The sequence below is a fragment of the Mustela lutreola genome, chromosome 12, assembly GCF_030435805.1.
Source record: "Mustela lutreola isolate mMusLut2 chromosome 12, mMusLut2.pri, whole genome shotgun sequence".
NCBI classification, from domain to species: domain Eukaryota; kingdom Metazoa; phylum Chordata; class Mammalia; order Carnivora; family Mustelidae; genus Mustela; species Mustela lutreola.
This window is the reverse complement of record NC_081301.1, coordinates 95,167,223-95,174,050: the sequence shown is the minus strand read 5'-3', so window position 1 is coordinate 95,174,050 and position 6,828 is coordinate 95,167,223.

Sequence of the window (6,828 nt, the reverse complement as noted above, 5' to 3'; positions counted from 1 at the left end):
GCTGCAGATGAAAAAAATCACAACTTCAAGTGTTGTCTTGAGGCCAAGAGTAAGATTTCAAACCCTTTAATACTAATTTAACAACATTTTCTAGACGAAAAACCCCAAGGACAAAACAAATGAGTTGATCAATGTAACAGAAGAGTCCAAGGATAGATAAACACGGGAAGAGGTGGTATCAGTATATACCTCACAGAGATTTTTAGGAAGACTGATTGGATCGACACACACAAAGCACGGAGAAGATTGCCCAAGATGCAGTAAATATTTTTAAAAATCTTAATACTATTTATTTAATCTCTTTCATATGTTCTAGTGCTCTGATATGGCACTAGAATGGATGAAACCACAAAAATACTACATTCGGGTTAGGACCAACGAGGCACCAAAATACATTAAAGAACTTTGCAAAGCCTTTTCTTTCTTTCTTTCTTTCTTTCTTTTTTTTTTTTTTTTTTGTGCAAAGCCTTGATAAAATATGACTTGAGTGGTACAGAGTATAGTGGTTGAATTCAGACTGCTTTAATTACTTTCTGGTGCTGCAGTGGCTTTTCAAACACTGTTATTTTTGTCTTTTGTTTTGGGAGGAGAAGCTGTGCCCACAATTTATGATAGTATGTTTCAATCCTTGTGTTTTCAAGGGTACCTTAGACCGTGGGTTCATCTCTGTATTCTACATAGAGTCTAGGAGATACAGTATGCACTGAATGAATGTTTGTTTAAACAAAGAGGACAAGTTCTCACTTACGGGCTCAGTTCTGTTTAGTGAGAAACCAAGCAGGTCATTGTTTTGCTATCTTTTGTTTTCAATCTGACTTAAAAATAGACAGAAATTTTTGACTTGAGGTGTAAAAAGAGGAATGCTCTCCACTAGAGAACAGTCTGTTCTGAAATTACCAAGATGTGAAGCACCTTTCCTTAAAAACAAAGCATAGCTATCCAAATAAACATTTTCTAAATTGTCCCTAAATAAGTTACACTATCTTATGTAAGTAATTCCTGTTTTGTGGTAGCTCAGCATTTACTGACTTGAGAGGCCCAGATGAATCAAAAAGGGATCAATGCCAGAATTTTAAATGTGCAAACTGAAAAAGAAAAGAAATTCTACTTAATTTTAACATAATAAAAAAATCCAAAATTATTAAGATGATCAACTTAGACCTTCAGTCCAACACAACTTTAATTCAGTTATTTTACTTTGTGGAAGGAAAAATTAAACATTTCAACTTAAGACTTTTTTAATTAAAAAATACAATTTAAATAATAAATACAAAATTAATTTTGATTTATTAATTTTTAAATATTTTATTTATTTGAGAGAGAGAGAGAATGCACGAGTGGGGGTAAGGGCAGCGGGAGATGGAGAAGCATACTCCCTGCTGGGCAGGGAGCCAGATGTGGGGCTCAATCCCAGGACCCTGAGATCACCACCTGAGCTGAAGGCAGGCACGTAATCGACTGAGCCACCAGGCGCCCTGGAAAATTAATCTCGATTTAAAAAAAAAAAATGGTTTTACATAAGAGACTCTTAATCTTGCAGAACAAACTGAGAGTTGCTGGAGGCAGGGAGGTTGGGAAAGGGGGGCGGGGTTATGGACATTGTGGGGGGTGTGCTGTGGTGGGTGCTGTGAAGTGTGTAAACCTGGCGATTCACAACCTGTACCCCTGGGACTAAAAATACATTATATGTTTATTAAAAAATTTTTATAATAAAAAAATATATTAAGTTTTAAATTTCAGAATAGCATATTAAATAGTTTCAATAAAGCTTAACCATTATATCATTAAAAAATGGTTTTAAAGTCATCCATAACAAAACTAACCTGGTTAGATTTATAGCTCTTGGACCTCACAATAATTCAATAAATCATTTCTTAGCATTGATACCATCAATACACACACTGATCTCACCATGCCTTCTACTAAGCACATTGGAGATAGTCTCAGTTAGACCTCACTCCGTTTGACCCAAGGAAACGGGCTCACTGAAGTTAAATGACATACCCAAAGTCATAGAGTTAATAAGCCTAGAACTTGACTCTGACTCCAGGTCTCTAAAGCAACCTCTCACTCTTCCCAAATACGCGTACATTTCTCAGTACAGCTAGATTTTTTTGTTTGTTTGTTTGTTTTAACTTCCATAGTCACTGGGATGAGGCAACTTTTAGAGCAGTGGTGGGTACAAACAAGAGTTTGTTGTTTTTGTCCCTGTTTTTCAGTTTTCTCCTAGATGCCTGAAACATTCTAGTCCAGTTTTAAAGTCCCCCAGCTTCTTCAGTGTCCTAGAAAGAGACCATTTTGTTTGCTTTCTTATATGTTAGCATTTATAACTTATTTCAACCTGGCTAAGAAAACTGGTTGATAGAGGCTACTGTCAGTCATGTGTTGTTGCTGGTATCAGTTTTCTCATTATTCAGGCTTGATGTAGCATTTTAACTCTCAGAGCAAAAAAAGTTCTTCTAATCAGTTTCACTTATGTCTATTGAGTAACTTCTCTGTGATCTTGGTTTTTGTTTTGTTTTGTTTTCCATTTTTCACAACTGCAGAGCATTGAGGTGAAAACAGCTTCTGTGTCTTGTCAAAGACGGGCTGTTTGATCTTTGGGTGGATAGCCAAATCTTCCCATGGAGACGCTAAGATGTTGAAAGGGGAAGCCCAAGTTTGGGGGATTTTGATAGTCACCAATAACCCCCCAAATGCTGGCCAAAACTTTCACCTTGCAGTTTTGCAAAAACTTCACTTGGGTTAGAACTCAGTTCTCAGACTGGATACATATGTTAGGATCATTCTTGCAAGTTTCCCCAAGATCTATATGTTTTCGTTATTTCATATCTATGGAAGCATATTTCATGTCTGTGGCACCATGAACAAGGGGTTGATTTAGTTTATTTATTTTTAATAATAGTGTCGTTTATCACCATAATCTGTGGATCCAGATTCATACCGCATAAATCAGAGTCCATAAAATAAACTGATCATGCTTCTCCATAATCAGAGCTATATTGGGAAAGAAATCAGTGGAAAATAGGGAGGAAGTAAATGAAAGAAAATAATTGAGTCCAGTTGAGTTCAAGTCTAGATTAAAAATCCAGAAGTGGTCGAATTTAGTTGTTAAACTCCCTCACTTCTGTTGTATTTGGTCTTACACATGAATGAGTTATCATTTCCAGTTCCTGGAAGGCAAATAATTGAGCTCAGACTTTAAAAATTATAATTTATCTGGAATAGGTAATATGTTCAGAGGATTCAAAAGTCAAAAGGTGGGGTGCCTAGGTGGCTCAGTGGGTTAAGCCTCTGCCTTCGGCTCAGGTCATGATCTCTGGGTCCAGGGATCGAATCCCACATCGGGCTCTCTGCCCAGGCAGGGAGCCTGCTTGTTTCTCTTTCTCCACTTACTTCTCTGCCTACTTGTAATCTCTCTCTCTGTGTCAAATAAAAAAATAAAATCTTTAATAAAAAGAAAAGAGTCAAAAGGTCCTACCAGTAAGTATCCCCCTAGGAACTCAATATGCCACTCCCACTTGTGCTCTCGCTCAAATAAATAAATAATATCTTTTCAAAAAAGCTTCTTATGGAAAAAAAAGCTTCTTATGCACCTTTCAGATATACATTTTTGCATAAAGAAGCAAATGTGTACCTACATTTTTTTCCTTTCAAAAAATGCAAAATTTTTATCTGGAAGGATACATCGTGTACATGATATACAAAGTAAGTGTACATAGCATGTATGAAGTACAAAGCAAGCAAAGTGTCCACAGTATAAATGTTGTATACATTATTAATATGACATGCAAAGTGAGCATATTGTGGTCTTCTCTACCTTTTTTTTTTTTTTTTTTTAGCAATAAATGTATCTCAGAGATCTGTTTCATATCAGTACTGAAAGAAGTTCCTTATCTGTTTATGTGGCTATCGAATATAGTTTTCTCTTGTTTGGATTCTGCAGCCCCATTCATTCAACCAGTTCCCTATTGATGGACATTTGGGTTATTTCCAGTGTTTTGCTACTATAAACAAAGCTGTAATGAAAATCCTTACACATATGTCATTTTTTTACGTATTAGAATATAACTGTAGGGTAAATTTCTGTAAGTTGAATTCCTGGGTCATATATAATTTTGACAGATATTGCTAAATTATCCTTTTCAGAGGTTGCACCAATTTACATTCCCACTAAAATGTAAGGGATCACAGATTTTCTTCTATCATTACATTAATCATGTATATAAATAAATAAATAAATAAAATTTTTAAGAACTGCTCTCCACATGGTATAGTCTGAATGTTTGTGTCCCTCCCCTCAAACCCACATGCTGAAATCCTAATCCCCAAAGATGATGCTATTAAGATGATGGGGCCTTTGGGAGGTTCTTAGGCTCTGAGGGTAAAGCTCTCATGAATGTCATTAGTGTTCACATGAAAGAGATCCTTTACCCCTTTTGCCATGTGAGGGCACAGCGAGAAAGTGCCAGTTACAAACTAGAAGGAGGATCCTGACCAGAATACAACCATGCTGGCACTTTGAGCTTGGACTTCCCAGTCCCTAGAAAGGTCAGAAATAAATTTGTCATTTATAAGTCACCTGCGCTGTGATATTTTATTATACAAGCCTTCATGGACTAAAAACGCACACCATCAGAGGTAAGCATCTTCTCCAGTCTCCAAGGTCCAAGCTGACTCTGGCCTCATTGGTGAGTCCTACATTATAACATTTGCTGTCTTCTCCTCTCACTGTCCTGAGATAATTCCTTAAACTCTCATATTCTCTAGCACTTGAATTATTACTTTTCTTGAATGTATGTATCATGTTTTCAGTTAGACAGTAAGCTCCATAATGACAGCAGCCACATTCAGTATCTTTGACTCCGCAATGCCTTGTGAATGCCTGGAATGCAGAAGTGGTCCAATGAGGAACTGAGACCCATCGAGAGGTTTGTAATGGAACTGTGAAAAATATGAGTGGAATTTCAGATATTTTCAATGTCTCAGCTTTGCCAGGTGGGGGAAGGGATATCAACTCTTAGGTTACAAAGGAGAGCAGAGGTAGAGGGGAATACATGAACAAAAATCAGATTAATATGTTGAAACTTGCCAAAGTCTTCTGGTAAACCCATTTACTTCACCTTGAGAATTTTCCTCTCCCCAAATGTAGGCACTTGGAGCACTGTCCTAACTCAGTTTCACCACCATTGTAGTCATCCCAGTGATTGCAAAGCACTGATTTGAGAGTGTACGATTCTTTGGCTGGTTTCCAGGACCGAGGTTATGCAAGATTAGACATTTACTTGTTTTTACCTCCCCTTCAACTCAGACGCTGCTGCCTATTGTCTTAGACCTAGCCTTATATTAGGTGTCTCTTTTGCAGTGAAGAGGGTGTTACCATTTCTAACCTCCCCTCCCCCGCCCCATCAACCCCAGGTTTGCCATCTAGCCTGAAAGGCTCTGATGAGGGACTGAATCCTGAGGCCTGGATGTGATTTCACTCCACACAACAGAATGCTGCCCATCTCCCCAGCTTTGACTCTCCTTTTCTGCAAAAGATCCAAGGAGGCCACACTGGTATAGAGATCAGGAATCTGTGTGTATTGGTTTCTTGGGATGGAGATGGATATTCTGAACTTCCAGACAATCCAATTCCACTTTTCTATACTATAGAATGTGCAATACGTTCATAAGTCAGTGGAAAATGGAGCCAAAATATGAGCTTCACGATAATTAATAACAAAGAAGTGTACATTTCAACCAATTGGTCACTTACTCTCTATTCGAAATTACGTCAAAGTCTTATAAACATTACTTTTAAATGGCCATTTTGTGTTTTTCTGTTGAGGGAAAGATATAAGTAAATAATCAGCAAGAATTACAATAAAAAATATTGCTTGGTATATCTCATCACAAGCCCATGGCATTAAATGAGAGAATATATGTAATCCCAATGTCTAGCATGGAGTACATGCTCAATAAATAGGGATTGTCACAATTATCAATGATAAAACCCTACCACTAAAAATCTTTAAAAAGGGGGGTGGGCGCCTGGGTGGCTCAGTGGGTTAAGCTGCTGCCTTCGGCTCAGGTCATGATCTCAGGGTCCTGGAATCGAGCCCCGCATCGGACATGCTGCTCAGGGGGGGGCCTGCTTCCCTTTCTCTCTCTGCCTGCCTCTCTGCCTACTTGTGATCTCTCTCTCTCTGTAGAATAAATAAATAAAATCTTTAAAAAAAAACCCTACCACTAACAACTGTTCAAAATTTCTTCAAACTTTAATTTCTTTTAAATTATAAATAATTCTGGAAATAATTACAATAAGGATAATTTGGCTTATTATATTAATTTCCTTGAAACTCTGGGGACTTGGAGCAGGGAAAAATTATAAAAATAGAATGTATCTGTCTTTACAAATTTGGCCAGCAATAGCAACAGTGCAAAAGTTAATTTTGAATTCTTACTTTTAAAATAGTAATAATTTATGTGTTTTCTAAAATATTTAGATAAAAATATATTTGACCCCCTTGCAACAGAGAGTTGCATGCTTGTAAAAAGGACTGGAGTAAAACTTTAATGAAAGCTTACAGTTCATTTTCAAGCTTCTTTTCCTGTAATATGGGCCCCCACCCCTCCAATGTCACAGAATTCCAGCCAGAACCATGGCCAGAGTCATGACCATGACCAGAGTCAGCCAGGAAGACTTGTCAGAAAGGTTAGATATTCTGCTGTCCAGCACTTATTTTTATTGCTTTGATTCCAGCAGCTGGCACAAGTATCATGTCATCATCTTTTCTACAGAGATACTCAGTCTTTCTTTGAAAACATCTAGAATCCAACTGTATT